The sequence below is a fragment of the Macaca thibetana genome, chromosome 14 (assembly GCF_024542745.1).
Source record: "Macaca thibetana thibetana isolate TM-01 chromosome 14, ASM2454274v1, whole genome shotgun sequence".
NCBI lineage: Eukaryota > Metazoa > Chordata > Mammalia > Primates > Cercopithecidae > Macaca > Macaca thibetana.
Window position 1 is genome coordinate 56,226,582 of NC_065591.1, and position 21,278 is coordinate 56,247,859.

The window sequence follows — 21,278 nt, forward strand, 5'->3', positions numbered from 1 at the left end:
CAGGAGGTTGAGACCAGCCTGGCCAACATGGTGAAACCCTGTCTGTACTAAAAATAACAAAAATTAGCTGGATGTGTTGGTGAATGCCTGTAGTTCCAACTACTCAGGAGGCTGAGGCAGGAGAATCGCTTGAAACCAGGAGGTGGAGGTTGCAGTGAGCCGAGTTAGCACCACTGCACTCCAGCCTGGGCTACAGAGTGGCACCCTGTTGCTAAGTAAATAGTTGAGGTAAGTAAATATTTCTAGTATATAGAATGAGTTATTTATAAAGGAATATTTTTAAAGGTCTCTGGCTTTTTGAAAATGGGTATAATCAAAAGGGCTGAAGCTTTCCTGATAATCATTCAGTGGTCATACTTAAGATGTTTAGAAGATACCTCTTATTGCAGTTTTCAGTATTCTGATTATTATTTTTCTTTTATCTGGGACAAACTTAGTCTGGGTGACTTGAGGCAGGATATTGCTTAAGCTCTCGTCCTCATTTTTCTCATCTAGAAAAAAAGAGCTCTAAGGTCCAGGATCCTTACAGCTCAGACATGATAGGATTCTCTGAAATTAATGAAAAATTAATAAGTTGCCCCAATTCAGAATATTAAATTAAGCGTACCTTGCTTGTTTTACAGCTTACAATATACTTTCACACACATTTAAGTAAATTAACGTTCTTTTTTTTTTTTTTTTTGAGACAGCCTTGCTTTGTCACCCAGGCTGGAGTGCAGTGGCGTGATCTCGGCTCACTGCAACCTCCACCTCCCGGGTTCAGCCAATTCTCCTGCCTCAGCCTCCCGAGTAGCTGGGATTACAGGCATCCGCCATCGTGCCCAGCTAATTTTTGTATTTTTAGTAGAGATGGGGTTTCCCCATGTTGACCAGGGTGGTCTTGAACTCCTGACCTTGTGATGCACCCACCTCGGCCTCCAAAGTGCTGGGATTACAGGCGTGAGCCACTGTGCCCAGTATTTTTTTTTTTTTTTTTGAGACTGGGACTTGCTACGTTGCCCAGGCTGGTCTTGAACTCCATGGCTTAAGCAGTCCTTGCCTTGGCCTCCGGTGTAGCTGAGATTACAGATGTGTGCCACCATACTGTTTATAATGAAATACTCAACCACATCGAAAAACAAAACGAGCTGCTTCTTGGATGTTTTATTGCCATTTATTGCATTGATTTCCATTTTATTACTTTGCTCGTAATACAAAGTAAGATAAAATGAGAATTCCATAGAGGTATAAAGAGACTCTTCTAGAGTTCTTTAATTCTTGAAATAGCACTTGGTATGACAAACCATAATATCAAGTCATCTGTTTGCTACTATGTGTTAGCAGGGATTGCTCTTTGAGAATAGAAGGTGGGGGAACCTCACTTAACTGTTACGTTTTCGGGTTCCATCTGAGCTGTATGGTGCCTTATCCAGCTTCTAGAGCTGTGCCAAGTGAGCACTCTTCATTATGACCAGACTGCTCAATACAGTGCTGGGAGTAGAAATTGACCCAGTATTCACCATTATGGTTCTGGGGTAACCAAAGTCTGAAGGCAGTTTTAAAAACTACCCTCAGATTAGCATTAGAACACTATGTTATGGAAGCAGTGTGAAGGAATACATTGTCCTATATATTGTATATTTTACATGGAAAACTAGTCATATTTTAATAGTCTCAACTTTCTAGAGTAAACCTATAAAAACCCATCATGAATCACTGGAAGATGGTGTTTTTGCCCATTATTAACTGACACTACTAAAAGTGGATTCTTTCGTGGTAAGCTAACAGGCCTCAGGCAAATATTAATGTGTTGATTCAAAACTCAGTACCTTTCACCTCTGAGACAGGATTGCCTAGTAACTAAATCACTAGGGTGGACCTATTTTTTTTTTTTTTTTTTTTTTTTTTTTTTGACAGTCTGGTTCTGTTGCCCATGCTGAAGTACAGTGGCAGGATCTCGGCTCACTGCAACCTCCGCTTCCCAAGAATCAGAACATTGCCAGTACTTTTATCTACGTATATGTTCCTCCCCAGTCTGATCCCCCACCCTACACATCCCTTTTTTTTCTTTTTTTAATTGAATGTAATTTAATTCTTTTTTTTTTTTGAGATGGAGTTTTGCTCTTGTTATCCAGGCTGGAGTGCAATGGTGTGATCTCAGCTCACCGCAGCCTCCACCTCCCGGGTTCAGGCGATTCTCCTGCCTCAGCCTCCTGAGTACCTGGGATTATAGGCATGTGCCACCACGCCCAGCTAATTTTTGTATTTTTAGTAGAGACGGGGTTTCTCCATGTTGGTCAGGCTGGTCTCAAACTGCCAACCTCAGGTGATCCGCCCGCCTCAGCCTCTGAAAATGCTGGGATTATAGGTGTGAGCCACCGTGCCTGGCCCTGGCCCCCCCCACTTTTTTTTTTTTAACGGAGTCTCGCTCTGTCGCCAGGCTGGAGTACAATGGCACTATCTTGGCCCACTGCAACCTCTGCTTCCCGAGTTCAAGTGATTCTCCTGCCCCAGCCTCCTGAGTAGCTGGAACTACAGGTGCCCACCACCACGTGCCCCGCTAATTTTTGTATTTTCAGTAGAGATGGGGTTTCACCATGGTGGCCAGGCTGGTCTCAAACTCATGACCTCAGGTGATCCACCCACCTTGCCCTCACAAAGTGCTGGGATTACAGGTGCCCGCAACCACGCAAGGCTAAATTTTTGTATTTTTAGTAGAGGTGGGGTTTTGCCATGTTGGCCAAGCTGATCATGAACTCCTGATGTCAGGTGATCTGCCAACCTTGGCCTCCAAAGTGCTTGGATTACAGGTGTGAGCCACCTTCCCAGCCTAGGGTAGACTGTTTCACGGTGGCTCACGCCTGTAATCCCAGCTCTTTGGGAGGCCGAGGCATGTGGATCACCTGAGGTCAGGACTTCGAGACCAGCCTAAAAGCAAAACTCCATCTCTACTAACAATAAAAAATTAGCTGAGCATGGTGGCGCATGCCTGTAATTCCAGCTACTCTGGGAGGGTGAGGCAGGAGAATCCCCTGAACCCGGCAGATGGGGATTGCAGTGAGCTGAGATGGCATCATTGCACTCCAATCTGGGGGACAGAAGAGGACTCTGCCTCAGAAAACAAAAACAATTCTAAAGAGCCTTATTGGAAGGAGAGGCATCAGTTCAGATCTGAGGAGCTGGAGTTGAGTTCAGAGGCCCAGTGAGTGAGATTTTTGGGAGAAGTGAGTAAACACGTTTCCTGTTTTTGGTGGAAGTGCTGCCTAAAGCAAACCTTGGGCATCAGTTGGCTTCAGCTGTGAATGTGGGAAGGGTTGGTTACAAACCAGATGGTATCTGAGCAGGCCTTAACATATAGGGAAGATTCTGGGAAAACAAAGGGCTACCTGAGTCAGGTGTGTGGGGCAGAAACATTCATTTGATATATTGAGCTGAAGCTGGGCATTTGGGGCAGGCCGCACTCGTGTCCTGATACTCCATACAGTGTGGCTGCTGTCAGTGAGGGTTTATTGATTGCAAGCAACAAATGCTGGCTGGCTTAAGCAAAAGGGAGAGGCTAGAACCCAGAAATGCCTCACAGTGGGATGGAGGTCAGGCCACTGCCAAATAAAGTGCAGACATCTTGTCATACTTGCTCAGCATTTGCATACCAGGGGTCACATGCCTACCACTTGGTCGGGGGAGAGCAGGACAGACACATGATTACAATCCCACCGGATGAACGTAAAAAGAAATGGAATGCTGATATGAAGGGGAAAAGAATAGGAAATTGAGGCTGGACGAGGTGGCTCACACTTGTAATCCCAGCACTTTGGGAGGCTGAGGCAGGAGGATCACTTGAGCCCAGGAGTTTGAGACCAGCCTGGGCAACACTATGAGACCTTGTCTTTTTCTCTTTTTGAGATGGAGTTCCGCTTTTGTTGCCTAGGCTGGAGTGCAATGACTCGCTCTCGGTTCACCCCAACCTCCCCACTCCCAGGTTCAAACGATTCTCCTGCCTCATCCTCTTGAGTAGCTGGGATTACAGACATGTGCCACCATGCCCGGCTCATTTTGTAGTTTTAGTAGAGGCAGGGTTTCTCCATGTTGGTCTGGCTGGTCTCGAACTCCCAACCTCAGGTGATCTGCCTGCCTCGGCCTCCTAAGTGCTGGGATTACAGGCGTGAACCACCGCACCCAGCCACGAGACCTTGTCTTTAAAAAAGAAAAAAAACAGGCTGGGCCCGGTGGCTCACACCTGTAATCCCAACACTTTGGGAGGCCGAGGCGGACAGGTCACCTGAGGTCAGGAGTTCGAGACCAGCCTGGTCAACTACTAAAAAAAACAAAATATAGCCGATGTAGCAGCACATGCTTGTAATCCCAGCTACTCGGAAGGCTGAGGTGGGAGAATCGCTTGAACCCAGGAGGCTGAGGTTGCGGTGAGCCAAGATCGTGCCATTGCACTCCAGCCGGGGAGATAGAGCAAGCCTCTGTCTCAAAAATAAAAAAGGAAAAAAAACAGTCTGACCAGCATGACGAGACCTCGTCTCTACTAAAAATACAAAAATTAGCCAGGCATGGGGGTGCATGCCTGTAATCCCAGCTACTCAGGAGGCTGAAGCATGAGAATTGCTTGAATCCGGAAGGTGGAGATTGCAGTGAGCCGAGACTATGCCACTGCACTCTGGCCTGGGCAACAGAGTGAGACCCTAGCTGCCCCTCCCCCACCCACCAAAAAAAAAAAAAAAAAGAGATTGGAAACGAGCTGAATTGATCCCTGTGAACAGAAAGCTTGTAGGTCATATCATGTCCTTCCCCTTAACAGTGATAGAGACCCTGAGATTAAACATTAAAGCAGCCAGTGATATCCCTGGGATGATGTGGGACAGAAACAAAAGAGAGACCTGGTTCTGGGAATGGGGAGAGTGGCAGAAGACTCTACCTGGGAATTCACCCAACTTGGGGATTACTTTAAGACTCCAATTATTCTATGTTTTATGCAAAAAGTGAAACAGGGCTCTACAAAAGAGCCCTCCAATTTTGTTTCTCAGTCTTCATTTTTAAAATAGCTCCATGTATACATTCAGGTTTTTTTTGTTTTGTTTTGTTTTTGATTTTTTTTTTTCTTTCTTGAGACAGAGTCTCCCTCTTGTTGCCCAGGCTGGAGTGCAATGGCCTGATATTGGCTCACCGCAACCTCTGTTTCCCGGGTTCAAGCGATTTTCCTGCCACAGCCTCCCGAGTAGCTGGGACTACAGGCATGCACCACCCCACCCGGCTAAATTTTTGTATTTTTGTATTTTTAGTAGAGCAGGGTTTTACCATGCTGTCCAAGCTGGTCTCGAAATCTGGACCTCAAGTGATCCACCCGCCTCAGCCTCCTAAAGTGCTGGGGTTACAGTTGTGAGCCACTGCACCAGGCCGCATTCAATTTTTTATGCCAAATACCTAATAGTCTTTTTGTTTGTTTTGAGATGGACGCTTGCCCTGTCACCCAGGTTGGAGTGCAGCGGCACAACCTTGGCTTACCGAAACCTCTGCCTCCCGAGTTCAAGTGATTCTCCTGCCTCAGCCTCCTGAATAGCTGGTATTACAGATGTGGGCCACCATGCCCGGCTAATTTTCGTATTTTTTAGTAGAGACAGGGTTTCGCCATGTTGGCCACCCTGGTCTCCAACTCCTGACCTCAGGTGATCCACTCACCTCAGCCTTCCAAAGTGCTGGGATTACAGGCGGGCGTGAGCCACTTGCACCGGGGCTCGTTAATTATTTATTTTTATTTTTTAGATAGAGTTACCCTCTTGTTGCCCAGGCTGGAGTGCAATGGTATGAAAGTGGCTCACCGCAACCTCTGTCTCCCGGGTTCAAGTGATTCTCCTGCCTCAGCCTCCCGAGTAGCTGGGACTACAGGCATGCACCACCACACCCGGCTAATTTTATATTTTTAGTAGAGATGGGCTTTCTCCGTTGGTCAGGCTGGTCTTGAACTCCCAACCTCAGGCCTGCCTCAGCCTCCCAAAGTGCTGAGATTGCAGGCGTGAGCCAGCACACCCCGCAATTAATACTTTTCAATGAAAAATACATAAAAGTAAAAGCAACCCTGGAGAAACAATGGAAGCAAAAGAGAAGAATAGATCTGAGAAATTAACAAAACCCAGAAACCAAAAGAAGCTTTAGTTAATGGAGTGCACGTGCACGTTTGCATTAATATTGGTAACTACAGCTGAAGGAGCAGACTGGAGGGCAATGAAACAACAAAAGTTACGTTTGATTGTTTGCTCTTCCATCATTGAATAAGAATCTGGGCTTCTTGGCTGGGCGCGGTGGCTCACACCTGTAATCCCAGCACTTTGGGATGCCAAGGCAGGCGGATCACAAGGTCAAGAGATCAAGACCATCCTAGCCAACATGGTGAAACCCCGTCTCTACTAAAATACAAACATTAGCTGGGCGTGGTGGGGCACGCCTGTTGTCCCAGCTACTTTGGGAGGTTGAGATAGGAGAATTGCTTGAACCCGGGAGGTGGAGGTTGCAGTGAGCCGACATCACGCCACTGCACTCCAGCCTGGTAAAAGTGGGACTCCGGCTCAAAAAAAAAAAAAAAAAAAAAAAAAAAAGAGCCCAGGCTTCTTACCACCAGTTTAACAACAGTAATGCAAAAAGCCCTTTTAGGCTGAGGAATTGAAGGTGTTAGCAACCTCAATATTCACTTCTGTCTCCCTACTTCCTCCATCCAGGACTGGGAATTCACTAAGGAAACTACCTCCAATATTGAGAGTTTTTCCCCAAGAGTTTATAGGCAAATTCCTGACAAGAGGAGTGGCCTGATAAAGTGGGAATCAAAGGTAGAAATGATCAGAATTTTGGTGCCTGAGGATTTCTACCCAAGGCTTCTTCTAATCTCTTTGTTTGTTTGTTTGTTTTTGAGATGGAGTCTGGCCCTGTCACCCAGGCTGGAGTGCAATGGCACGATCTCAATCTTGGCCTTCTAGATTCAAGCGATTCTCCTGCCTCAGCCTCTCAAGTAGCTGGAATTACAGACATGCGCCATTCCCCCCTGCTAATTTTTTGTGTGTTTAGTAGATACGGGGTTTCACCATGTTGGCCAGGCTGGTCTTGAACCCCTGACCTCGTGATCCACCTGCCTCAGCCTCCCAAAGTGTTGGGATTACAGGCATGAGCCAATGCGCCCAGCTTAAATATAGGGTGGGTCCTGATGGAATATGATTGTGTCTTTTTTTTTTTTTTTGATGTGAAGTCTCGCTCTGTCGCCAGGCTGGAGTGCAGTGGCGCGATCTCGGCTCACTGCAACCTCCACCTCCCAGGTTCAAGTGATTCTCCTGCCTCAGCCTCCTGAGTAGCTGGGACTACAGGTGCATGCCACCAGGCCCAGCTAATTTTTGTATTTTTAGCAGAGAGAGGGTTTCACCATGTTGGCCAGGATGGTCTCGATCTCTCGACTTTGTGATCTGCTCCCCACGGCCTCCTTAAGTGCTGAGATTACAGGTGTGAGCCACCATGCCCAACTAATTTTGTTTTATGTTTCTTTTTTTTTTTTGAGACAGAGTCACTCTGTCGCCCAAGCTGGAGTGCAGTAGCGTGATCACAGCTCACTGCAACCTCCGCCTCCTGGGTTCAAGAGATTCTCCTGTCTCACCCTCCCGAGTAGCTGGGACTACAGGTGCGTGTCACCACACCCGGCTGATTTTTTTTATTTTTAGTAGAGACAGGGTTTCACCATGTTAGCCAGGATGGTCTCAATCTACTAACCTTGTGATCCGCCTGCCTTGGCCTCCCAACGTGCTAGGATTATAGGCGTGAGCCACCATGCCCAGCTAATTTTGTATTTTTAGTAGAGATGGGGTTTCTCCATGTTGGCCAGGCTGGTCTTGAACTCCTGACCTCAGGTGATCTGCCTGCCTCAGTCTCCCAAAGTGCTGGGATTACAGGCATGAGCCACTGTGGCCAGGCTGGCCTGTTTTTGTTTTTTTTGAGACTGAGTCTCACTCTATCACCCAGGCTGGAGTGCAGTGGCGTGATCTCAGCTCACTGCAACCTCCCCCTCCTGGGTTCAAGCGATTCTCCTACCTCAGCCCCGTCAGGAACTGGGATTACAGGTGCATGCCACCACACTTGGCTTTTTTTTAGACGGAGTTTTCCTCTTGTTGCCTAGGCTGGAGAGCAATGGTGCTATCTCGGCTCACTGCAACATCTGCCTCCCGGGTTCAAGCGATTCTCATGCATCAGCCTCCCGAGTAGCTGGGATTACAGGCACACGCCACCGCGCCCAGCTAATTTTTGTATTTTTAGTAGACATGAGGTTTCACCACGTTGGCCAGGCTGGTCTCAAACTCCTGACCTCAGGTGATCCGCCCACCTTGGTTTCCCAAAGTGCTGGGATTACAGGTGTGAACCACCACACCCGGCTGGCTCTATTTTCAACAGGATTTCACCATGTTGGCCAGGCTGGTCTCGAACTCCTGGACCTCAAGTGATCCACCCGCCTTGGCCTCCCAAAGTGCTGGGATTACTGACATGAGCCACCGTACCCAGCCTAACCTCTCTCTATATATTTATATTTTTTTGAGATGAAGTCTTGCTCTGTCACCCAGGCTGGAGTGCAGTGGCATGATCTCAGCTCACTGCAACCTCTGCCTCTTGGGTTCAGTTGATTCTCCTGCCTCAGCCTCCCAAGTAGCTGGGATTACAGGCGTATGCCACCACACCCAGCTAATTTTTGTGTTTTTAGTAGAGATGGGGTTTCGCCATGTTGGCCAGGCTGGCTTCCCACTCCTGATCTCAGGTGATCCACCCACCTTGGCCTCCCAGAGTGCTGGGATTACAGGCGTGAGCCACTGTGCCCGGTCATCTCTCTCTTTAATCCACTGAGAAAGACACTGGGGCTTGACCTTCAGCCCTTCCTCAATACATATTAACATACTAAACTAATATCAGAACATGAGATATAACTAGACACCCAAGAACAAACACTATTAAAGAACACATTGAACAACATATAACACTATAAGTAGAATAATTGGGTCAGATAGATTTTTTAATAAGCATATTCAAGATTATAAAGATATGTAAGAACAGGAAATCATAACTAAATAAAAATATTAAGTATGGGCCAGGCGCGTTGGCTCATGCCTGTAATCCCAGCACTTTGGGAGTCCGAGGCGGGTGGATCACCTGAGGTCAGGAGTTCAAGACCAGCTTGGGCAACCTGCTGAAACCCTGCTTCTACTAAAAATACAAAAATTAGCTGGGCATGGTGGCAGGCTCCTGTAATCCCAGCTACTTGGGAGGCTAAGGCAGGATAATCCCTTGAACCTGATAGGCAGAGGTTGCAGTAAGCGGAGATTGTGCCATTGCACTCTATTCTGGGTGACAGAGCGAGACTCTGTCTGGAAAAAAAAAAAAAAAAAAGCCGAGCTTGGTGGCTCATGCCTGTATTCCTAGCACTTTGGAAGTCTGAGGCAGGCGGATCAGGAGGTCAGGATTTCGAGACCGGCCTGCCCAGCATAGTGGAACCCCATCTCTACTAAAAATACTAAAATTATCTGGGCATGGCAGCGCACGCCTGTAGTCCCAGCTACTTAGGAGGCTGAGGTAGGAGAATTGCTTGAACCCGGGAGGCGGAGGTTGCAGTGAGCCGAGATTGTGCCACTGTACTCCAGCCTGGGTGACAGAGTGAGACTCCATCTCAATAAATAAATAAATAAATAAATAAATAAATAAATATCTTCAAACATTTTACAGAATTTGACTCTTTTCATTGACAGAAACAATACAGAAAAATAACAAAAGTTAGTACTTTGAAAATATTAAGTTTTACACATTTGGCAAAACTGATCAAGGCAAAAAGAAAAAGTGCCAATAAATAAAATGAAGACTGAGGAAAAGAAATGGCTACATGCATGAGAGAATATTTTTTTTAAGACAGGGTCTCACTCTGTTACCCAGGCTGGAGTGCAATGGTGCGATCATAGCTCAATGCAACCTCCAACTCCTGGCCTCATGTGATCCTCCCACCTCAGCCTTCCAAGTAGCTGAGATTACAGGTGTGAGCCACCATGCCAAGCTAATTTAAATTTTTTCTTTTTTTGTAGAGCCAGCCAGAGTCTCCCTATGTTGCCTAGGCTGAAACCGCCTTTGCAAAATTATAACTGAGGAAATTATGACAGTGAAAGAAATCAGACTTAACCAACTCCATCTTGCTTCCAAACTTTAAGCTGTCCTTGTTCATTCCCGGGCATAGGCCAAACTAATTTTTTTTTTTTTTTTTTTTTAGACGGAGTCTCGCTCTGTCGCCCAGGCTGGAGTGCAGTGGCCGGATCTCAGCTCACTGCAAGCTCCGCCTCCTGGGTTCACGCCATTCTCCTGCCTCAGCCTCCCGAGTAGCTGGGACTACAGGCGCCCGCCGCCTTGCCCGGCTAGTTTTTTGTATTTTTTAGTAGAGACGGGGTTTCACCGGGTTAGCCAGGATGGTCTCGATCTCCTGACCTCGTGATCCGCCCGTCTCGGCCATCCCAAAGTGCTGGGATTACAGGCTTGAGCCACCGCGCCCGGCAAGGTCAAACTAATTTTGGGAAGCAATTCAGTTCATGGTTTGACTCTAAAAACAAAATTGACAATAGCCCTTTCTCAAAAAAAACCCTTCTTGACTGAGGACCAGTCGGCCTTTGAAGGACTAACAAATTAGCTACAAGATTAGAAATTACAGTTTGGGGCAGGGCAAGGTGGCTCACACCTGTAATCCTAGCACTTTGGGAGAATGAGGTGGGTGGATCACCTGAGGTCAGGCGTTCGCGACCAGCCTGGCCAGCAGGGTGAAACCCCATCTCTACTAAAAATACAGAAATTAGTCGAGCATAGTCCTGGGCACCTGTAATCCTAGCTACTTGGGAGGCTGAGGCAGGAGAATTGCTTGAACCTGGGGGGCGGAGGTTGCAGTGAGCTGAGATGGTACCACTGTACTCCGGCCTGGGCAACAAAGCAAGACTCCATCTCAAAAAAAAAAAGGAAAAAGAAATTACAGTTTAGGGGTCATGCAGCCTCTGGCTCCAAGAGTCTGAACCTCCCCAAATTGCTCCTGGAGATAACATCATTACTGTAAAACTTAAGATCAGTGCTTGAGATATTTTGCAGACCCTGCACTAGATAGATCAGCTAACACCACCCAGACCGGTAATCTGGCTCAACCAATTCTGCCATCCCACCCAGGAACAGAAAACAGCAAGAAAACCTCATTTCAACCTCCTATGATTCCATCTCCAACCTGACCAATTAGCAATTCCCACTTCCCAAGCCCCTACCTGCCAAATTACCTTTTTTTTTGAGATGGATGTTTGCTCTGTAACCCAGGGCTGAGTGCAGTGGCGTGATCTCGACTTCACTGCAATCTCCGCCTCCAGGTTCAAGCGTTTCTCCTGCCTCAGCCTCCTGAGTAGCTGGGATTACAGGCGCCCGCGAAAATGCCCGGCTAATTTTTGTATTTTTAGTAGAGATGGGCTTTCATCCTGTTGGCCAGGCTGGTCTTAAACTCTGGACCTCAAGTGATCTGCCTGCTTCGACCTCCCAAAATGCTGGGATTACAGGTGTGAGCCACTGCACCTGGCCCCAAATTATCTTTTTTTTCTTCTTCTTTTTTTTTTTTTTGAGACGGAGTCTTGCTCTATCGACCAGGCTGGAGTATAGTGGCGTGATCGTGGCTCACTGCAAGCTCCGCCTCCTGGGTTCACACCATTCTCCTGCCTCAGCCTCCCGAGTAGCCGGGGCTACAGGCGCCCGCCACCATGCCCGGCTAGTTTTTTGCATTTTTAGTAGAGACGGGGGTTTCACCATGTTAGCCAGGATGGTCTCGATCTCCTGACCTCATGATCCGCCTGCCTCGGCTTCCCAAAGTGTTGGGATTACAGGCGTGAGCTACCGTGCCCAGCCCTGATGTTTCATTATTACTCCAATCAGTCTCCCAAGCATTGAGGGATCACAGTTGCTAAAGATAATTTGGGGCTGGGCGTGGTGGCTCACGCCTGCAATCCCAGCACTTTTGATCATGAGGTCAGGAGTTTGAGATCAGCCTGACAAACACGGTGAAACCCTGTCTCTACTAAAAATACAGAAATTAGCCGGGCGTGGTGGTGTGCATCTGTAATCCCAGCTACTCAGGAGGTTGAGGCAGGAGAATCGCTTGAACCTGGGAGGCAGAGGTTGCAGTCAGCCGAGATCATGCCACTGCACTCCAGCCTGGGCAATAGAGCGAGACTCCATCTCAAAACAAAAACAAAACAAACAAAAAACAGTGGTCTCCAGCACAGCTGGCTCTGTGTGAATTACCCTTTCCGCACAGCCAGCTCTACGTAAATTACCCTTTCTCCATTGCAATGCCCCTGTCTTGTCTAGGCAGCAGGCAACGTGAACAAGACTGCTTTCAACTCTCGGCTCAAGTGATCCTCTCACCTTGGCCTCCCAAAGAGCTGGGATTACAGTCTTAAGCCACCACACTGGAAAAGAGAAATTTTTTATGTTACCAAATTATATGTGTTAAATATATGGGAAACCTAGATGAAATAGATAAACTTCTAGAAAAATCTGGGTGTGGTAGGAGGGTTCTGAGGGAAGGAGGGTGAGGTGGGGAGGTGGGACGGTCAGAGATATGCTCTGCAACTTCAGGGAGAAATTGGGCCTGAAGCTTTTCTTTTCTCCCTCCCTTCCTTCCCTCCCTCCCTCCCTCCCTCCCTCCCTTCCTTCCGTCTTTCCTTCCGTACTTTTCTTTCTTTCACAGAGTTTCTCTCTTGTCGCCCAGGCTGAAGTACAATGGCACAATCTCAGCTCCCTGTAACCTCTGCCTCCCAGGTTTAAGCAATTCTCCTGCCTCAGCCTCCTGAGTAGCTGGGATTACAGGCATGTGCCACGACGCCCGGCTAATTTTGTGTTTTTAGTAGAGACGGGGTTTCACTATGTAAGTCGGGCTGGTCTGGAACTCCTGACCTCAGGTGATCCACCCACCTCAGCCTCCCAAAGTGCTGGATTACAGGCGTGAGCGATGGTGCCCAGCTGCTTTTCTATTTAGTAGAGAAATGTTGGATTTGATAAGCGAGGATGGAAAACAAGAAAAGAATGAAGTAGAGGCATGGGAGGAAGCCATGTGATGTGACAGAGCACAATGAATGTTGACTTTCTGGTTCTGAGAGTCTTGTGTTCTACTATTTGCTAGCACCACGCTGGGCAACATAGCCCTACTGTTAGCTCATATGGTGATTTTGGATGAAGTAGAAAAGGATGTTGCCGGGCAAGGTGGCTCATGCCTGTAATCTCAGCACTTTGGGAGGCCAAGGCGGGCGAATTGCCTGAGCTCAGGAGTTCAAAACTACCCTGGGCAAAATCACCCATGGTGAAACCCCATCTCTACTAAAAATACAAATACAAATACAAATACAAATAATAATAATAATAATAATACCAGGGCATGGTGGAGCGTTCCTGTAATCCCAGCTACTTGGGAGGCTGAGGTGGGAGAATCACTTAGCCCGAGAGGCTGAGGGTGCCGTGAGATGAGCTCGCACCACTGTACTCTGGCCTGGGCAACAGAACGAGACTCCATCTCAAAAAAAGAAAAAGAAGATGCCTCTTTCTTTTTTCTTTGTAGAGATGGGGGTGGGGGTGCTGGATCTCACTGTGTGGCCAAGGCTGGTCTTGAACTTCTGGGCTGAAGCAATCCTCGAAGCTAGGCCTTCCGAAGTGCTGGGACTACAGGCATGCACCACTGTGCCTGGCCAGATGCCTCTTTCTTAAGATACTTTACTGCCATCTGTTGGAAAACTGTCATCATACCTATATAAATTAATAATGAGTACAATGATGGTGTCTCATGGTACGATGTACACAAATATGAACAGCAGCCCTGCCTGTCACCTGCAGGGCCCCTGGTGCCAGGTTACATATGCTGATAACTCACAACTTGAGTTTAGCAAACCTTGAGGGTGGCAGGCAGGAGTTGAGGCAGCAGGCCAAGGGGTGGCCCAGCTATATCACTCCAGGGTCCCAGCCTCAAAGGTGGTCAGTTGAGTTGCTTCTCACTTTATTGTCTCGCCCCTGGCAGCCCAGGTAGATTGTTTTGGTGGGGGCTTTTGGTCAGTTCCAACATTTGTCAAAACCTACTACATGGGAGTGGTGTTTTTTCTAGGAGAAGTTTGTATAGGCTTACCAAAAAAAAAACTATGTATTTTACATTTGATGGGAATTATATTACCTTTTGTGGTCCACATATCTGTATTAATGACAAGATCTAGGACCAGGGGTGGTGGCTCACACCTGTAATTCCAGCGCTTTGGGAGGTTAAGGCAAGCAGATTGCTAGAGGCCTAAAGTTAGAGACCAGCCTGATCAACATAGCAAAACCCCATCTCCACTGAAAATTTAAAAATTAGGCCAGGTGAGGTGGCTCATGCCTGTAATCCCAGCACCTTGGGAGACCGAGGTGGGTGGATCACCTGAGGTCAGGAGTTCGAGACCAGCCTGGCCAACGTGGTGAAACCCCATCTCTACTAAAAACACAAAAATTAGCCGGGTGTGGTGGCACACACATGTAATCCCAGCTACTCAGGAGGCTGAGGCAGAAGAATTGCTCAAACCCAGGAGGCAAAGGTTGTAGTGAGCGAAGATCCCACCACTGCACTCCAGCCTGGGCGACAGAGTGAGATTCCCTCTCAAAAAAAAAAAAAAAAAAAAAAAAAAAAAAAGGCCGGGCGCAGCGGCTCACTCCTGTAATCCCAGCACTTTGGGAGGCTGAGGTGGGAGGATCACAAGGTCAGGAGTTTGAGACCAGCCTGACCAACATGGGGAAACCCCTGCCTCTACTAAAAATACAAAACTTAGCCAGGCATGGTGACAAGCACCTGTAATCCCAGTTACTCAGGAGGCTGAGGCAGGGGAATCGCTTGAACCTGGGAGATGGAGGTTGCAGTGAACCGAGATCATGCCACTGCACTCCAGCCTGGGCGACAGAGTGAGACTCCATCTCAAAAAAAAAAAAAAAAAATTAGCTGGGCATGGTGGTGGGCGCCTGTAATCCCAGCTACTCAGGAGGCTGAGGCACGAGAATTACTTGAACCTAGGAGGCGGAGATTGCAGTGAGCCGAGATCACACCATTGCACTCCAGCCTGGGCGATAAGAGAAAAACTCTGTCTCAATAAATAAATAAATAAATAAATAAAATGATTCTGTCTCAAAAATATATAGAATACAGACAAGCTCTTTATCTTGCACCAGCTTAACAAGGTGACCTTGCCTCCTCTGAGGCTCGAACTCAGGGCCTTCAGATTATGAGACTGATGTGCTGCCTACTGCGTTAAGGAGGCATCTGGAAGATGTTTTGCTTCCTATAATATACAGTTCTATAGGTTTTGGCAAACATAATTGTGTAATCACTATGCAATCAAAAAATAGAATAATAATTTTGTTCCCCAAAGCTTTTAAGAGCTCAGCCATAGCTAAATATATCTTCCTTTTGGGATCTGGTCCAAGTGCCATTCACTTCCCTTCATTATATCATCCAGCCTTTCCTAGGAAGCTCTTGGCTCTCAAACTGATGTGAATAAGGAGGCCACTGCGTTCACAATGTAAGGGAGAAGGGTGGGTGCAGCAGATAAAGTCATCCACCCATACTCTAAAAATGCTCTCAACCTAGGGGGACCCAGGGAGAAGGGGGAAGAGGCTGAGGGGAGCACTGGAGTCACTCCTGGGCTTATAGGAGAGCCAAAGCGACTCTTCTGCTTCCTTGGTCCAGCCACCCTACCCTGTCTCAGCCTCTACATACACTATTCTTTCTTTCCCTCCCTCCCTCCCTCCCTTCCTTTCCTTTCCTTCCTTTCCTTCCTTTCCTTCCTTTCCTTCCTTTCCTTCCCTCCCTCCCTCCCTCCCTCCCTCCCTTCCTTCCTTCCTTCTTCTTTTTTGTTTTTTGATGGAGTTTTGCTCTTGTCTCCCAGGCTGCAGTGCAGTGGCATGATCTTGGCTTACTGCAACCTCCGCCTCCTGGGTTCGAGGGATTCTCCTGCCTCAGTCTCCCAAGTAGCAGGGACTACAGGCACATGCCACAACACCCGGCTAATTTTGGTATTTTTGGTAGAGACGGGGTTTCACCATGTTGCCCAGGCTGGTCTCGAACTCTCGAACTCCTAATCTCTGGTGATCCACCTGCCTGGGCCTCCCCAAGTGCTGGAATTACAGGCATGAGCCACCGCACATGGCCCACACACTCATATAAAGTACACACATACAATTACTTACACATGCAAACACACATACATCTAATATATATAAGCACATAATATACATACATGATCACCACTATGCACAAATGCTTACTCACATAGAAATAAGCTCAAACAGGCTGGGCATGGTGGCTCATGCCTGTAATCCCAGCAGTTTGGGAGGACGAGTAGGTGAATGCCTGAGCTAAGGAGTTCCAGACCACCTTGGACAACATACTGAGACCCTTGTCCCTAATAAAATACAAAAATTACCCGGGTGTGGTGGCGCACACCTGTATAATCCCAACTACTCTGGAGGCTGAGGCAGGAGAACCGCTTGAACCCAGGAGGCAGAGGTTGCAGTGAGCCGAGATAGCACCACTGCAATTCAGCCTGGGCGACAAAGAGAGACTACATTTCAAGAAAAAGAAAAAAAAAAAAAAAAGCTCAAACAGAAATACACAAGCTCACACATCTGGGAAAGTTGCATCTTGCATCACTTGGGGACGTTATCAGTAATTTGCTCCTCCTGTTGCTTCAACTTCATACTTCCTCACCATGGGGTATCAGAGTAAGCCTGAGGCTATTTTTTGTGGCTTCTTTGTTGCTGTGGGTTAGGATAGATGAAAGGTAATGTCTAATTTTCAACTGATTTAGGAAGCTTGTGTTTGAGAGACATGAGGATCCTGAAGCTGGTTACAGGCAAGGTGTTGGAGGCTAGTGGGACACAGGGTATGGGGAAGTGAGGCATATGTGACTTATTTTGTAAAGATGCGTCAGAGGTAGCTGAGTGCGTCACTACTTCCTTAGATATATTGGTGTTTCTAGTCTTAAGAAAGCCCATATTTGTGAAGCTTACATTTTTCTATACGATACGTGGAATTTGTTTCGATTGTACATGGTGAACTCCACATTGAGTGTTGGAGAGAAAGTGTTTGAGCACCTGTGAGTTCATCAGCTAATGTGTTCTTGAATGCTATACTGAGCTGGAGAGTAGACAGGTTATGCCTGGGTAGAGCTGAGCTGACCCATGCTAGCATAGGTATAGGCTGTCTCCAGAAGGATTCACAAGGCTTTGCTCACTTCACAGTAAAAGGTATTTCTTAGTTGTTTTAATATGTTTTTGGTTTTTTTCCAGATGGAGTCTTGCTCTGTCGCCTAGGCTGGAGTGCAATGGCTTGATCTCAGCTCACCGCAACCTCTGCTTCCTGGGTTCAAGCAATTCTCGTGCCTCAGCCTCCCGAGTAGCTGGGACTACAGGCACGCACCATCATACCCTGCTAATTTTTGTATTTTTAGTAGAGACGGCGTTTCACCTTGCTGGTCAGGTTGGTCTCAAACTCCTGACCTCAGGGGATCCGCCCACCTCGGCCACCCAAAGTGCCGGAATTATAGGCATGAGCCACCGCACCCGGTCTATTACATATTTTTTAATAGTGTGATGGTTAATTTTATGTGTCAACGTGACTGGGCTAACGGATGCCTAGGTAGCTAGTAAAACATTATTTCTGGGTGTGTCTGTAAAGCATTTCCAGAAGAGGTTAGCATCTGAATCGGTAGACTGAGATCGCCCTCACCAATGTGGGTGGGCATCATCTAGTCCACTGAGGTCCTGAATTCATCAAAAAGGCAGAGGAAGGGAGAATTTGTTCTCTCTCTTTTTTTTTTTTTTTTTTTTTTTTTTTTTTTTTTTTTTTTGAGACAGAGTCTCACTCATTCATCCAGGCTGGAGTGCAGTGGTGCGACCTAGGCTCACTGCAACCTCCACTTCCCAGGTTCAAGCAATTCTCATGCCTCAGCCTCCCGAGTAGCTGGAATTACAGGTGCATACTGCCACTCCTGGCTATTTTTGTATTTTTAGTAGAGATGGGGTTTCACCATGTTGGCCATGCTGGTCTAGAACTCCTGACTTCAAGTGATCCACCCCCTTTGGCCTCCCAAAGTGCTGGGATTACAGGCATGAGCCACCATGCCTGGCCTGCTCTCTCTTCTTGAGCTGGGACATTCTTCATCTCCTGCCTTTGGACATCTGATTCTTGGGCCTCCAGACTCAGATTGAATTACACCACTGGCTTTCCTGAGCCTTCAGCTTATAGATAGCAGATTGTGGAACTTCTTTCTCAGTCTTCGTAATCATATGAGCCAATCTCTCAAAAGAAATCTCTTTCTCTATATCTATATATATCCTGTTGGTTCTGTTTCTCCGGAGAACCCTGATTAATACAAATAGGTAATACATTCTTATGGTTCAAAACTCAAAAAGTATGAAACAATGTATAGTGAAACATTCCATTCTATTCCTGATCCCAGCCATTCAGTTTCCTTCCCCAGAAGCAATCAATTGTTTTTTTTCAGATATTTTTATTTTGAGACAGAGTTTTGCTCTCACCCAGGCTGGAGTGCAATGGCATGATCTCAGCTCTCTGCAACCTCTGCCTCCTGGGTTCAAGCAATTCTCCTGCCTCAGCCTCCTAAGTAGCTGGAATTACAGGTGCCCGCCACCATGCCTGGCTAATTTTTGTATTAAATAGGCTATGCATATATATAAAAATACATAATTCTTTTATTTTCTCTTTTTTATACATTTGATAACATATTACACAGTTTTTCCTTTTTTTTTTCTTTCTCTTGTTTTGTTTTATAGCTGCATAGTATTCCAGTGTTGGTAGAAACTATAGTTTCTTTAATCTGTCTCCTATAGCTAGGTATTTAGATTGTTTTCAGTGTTTTGTTTTGTTTTGTTTTTCCCCTCAGTCGGAGTCTAGCTCTATCTCCCAGGCTGGAGTGCAGTAGCACGATCTCGGCTCACTGCAACCTCTGCCACCCGGGGGGTGAGCGATTTTCCTGCCTCAGCCTCCTGAGTAGCTGGTATTACAGGTGCGAGCCACGATGCCCAGCTAATTTTTGTATTTTTAGTAGAGGCGGGGTTTCACCCTGTTGGCCAGGCTGGTCTCAAACTCCTGACCTGGTGATCTGCCGGCCTCAGCCTCCCAAGTGCTGGAATTACAGGTGTGAGCCACTGCGCCCGGCTCTGTTTTCAGTTTTTGCTGTTACAAACAGCAATTATAACAGTTTTTGCTGTTACAGACAGCAAATTATGTATATTTGTAATTATATATATTTGATCCAAGATATATGTCAATACCTCATTCTGGTTTTCAAAACAGGGTTCGGCTCTGTGAGTGGATCTGTGTGGACCTTTCCTAAGGATTCATTCCCTCCACTCTTAGACTGATCTGTCGTGATCATATCCTCCCTTCTGTCTAGTTTGGTGTTGCTTTTGCAAGGTATAGACTTGCAAGATATAGCTCTGCTGTTCGTGCCTTCCTCCAAGGCAGAAGCAAGGCTGGAGAGAGTAATAAAAAGGCAAGTAATCTCCTGTCTCTTCAAACTGACGTTTTCAAAACACTCATTGAGGCAGGACGCAGTGGCCCATACCTGTAATCCCAGCACTTTAGGATGCTGAGGTGGGAGGATCCCTTGAACTTAGGGGTTCCAGACCAGCCTGGGCAACATGGTGAAACCCCATCTTAATTTTAAAAAAGATTATAATTAAATGGCCAGGTGCGGTGGCTCACTCCTGTAATCCCAGCATTTTGGGAGGCCGAGGTAGGTGGGTCATGAGGTTAGGAGATTGAGACCATCCTGATTAACATGGTGAAACCCCATCTCTACTAAAAATACAAAACAAAATTAGCTGGGCTTGGTGGTGGGCGCCTGTAGTCCCAGCTACTCAGGAGGCTGTGGCAGGAGAATGATGTGAACCCAGGAGGCAGAGCTTGCAGTGAGCCAAGATTGCGCCACTGCACTCCAGCCTGGGCAACAGAGTGAGACTCCGTCTCAAAAAAAAAAAAAATTATAATTAAAAAAATTATAAGAAGTCAGTTGGGTATATAAAGCTAGAGTCCAGGGGTAAATTCCAGTTAGAGTTAATATATGTAAAGTGCTTAAAACAGTACTATGTGTTTCTTTTTAAGCTGTCAGGTTGTGTCACTCCTTCGCTCAAAACTCTCCGGTGATTTCTCATTTTATTCAGACAATGGCAAAATCCTTATAGTGTGCCTACAAGGCTCTCCATGATTTATCCTCCTACCCCGACATCTACTTTGGTGATGGTTAATACTAGCTATTGTAACAAATAAACCCCACAGTACCAGTGGCTTCACACAACTGAAGTTTATTTTTTGTTCACAGAACAGTCCGGTGTGGGTATTCTTGGTCAGCTGGAGCCTTTCCTCCATGTGCTTTGCCATTACTTAGAGCCTCAGAATCTTCTAATTCTAGCTGGTGGAAGGCAAAAATAGAAAGAAGGGAGAAGTCTAATCTGCTTCTTAAGTGCCCTCATCTAGCAGTGGCATACAAAAAGTCCTACACACATTCCATTGTTGAGAACTAGTCACATGGCCACATCTGGATGCAAGTAGGGCTGGGCAGTGTCCCTGAGGAGGCGGGTCTACACACTATGGAGGAGAAAATTGATGTTTTGAATTGCAAGCCAACTCCACCACACCTTCTACTATCTTCCACCACTCATCCCCACCCTAACCCTCTCCAGCCACCCTGGCTTCCTTATTGCTCTATGAACACTCCAGGCACACTCTGCCGCACACCCTCTCCTGGGGTTATGTTCCCTCAGATGTCCACTTGCTCTCTCATGTTCCTCATCCTAAAATGGGTGTCCCAGATTGCAACTTATTAAAAGTATATTATGTCCCAGATTTTCAAAATTTCTTTTTTCCATTAATTTATGAATCTTCAATGCAATTCTATGAGGGGTCAGAATGACTCTTCTCATTTCAGTGTTTAACTGATGTGCCCCAGTTTACACAGCTAGTAAGAATGGGAGTGGGGATTTAAACATTAAATCTTCACGCCTGTAATCCCAGCACTTTGGGAAGTCGAGGTGGGCAGATCACCTGAGGTCAGGAGTTCGAGACCAGCCTGGTTAACATGGTGAAACCCCGTCTCTACTAAAAATACAAAAATTAGCTGGGTATGGTGGCGCACGCCTGTAGTTCCAGCTACTCGGGAGGCTGAGGCAGGAAATAGCTTGAACTCGGGAGG

General features: G+C 46.8%; 1 protein-coding gene and 1 non-coding gene across 2 annotated transcripts in view; both read right to left on the bottom strand.

Annotated features, from left to right (window-relative positions):
- Positions 1–21,278, bottom strand: part of IPO7 (importin 7) — a 289,402-nt gene that overhangs the window by 172,187 nt on the left and 95,937 nt on the right. The window lies entirely within an intron of this gene.
- Positions 15,251–15,323, bottom strand: TRNAM-CAU (transfer RNA methionine (anticodon CAU)). The gene has a single exon. It is a non-coding gene; the product is annotated as a tRNA-Met (tRNA).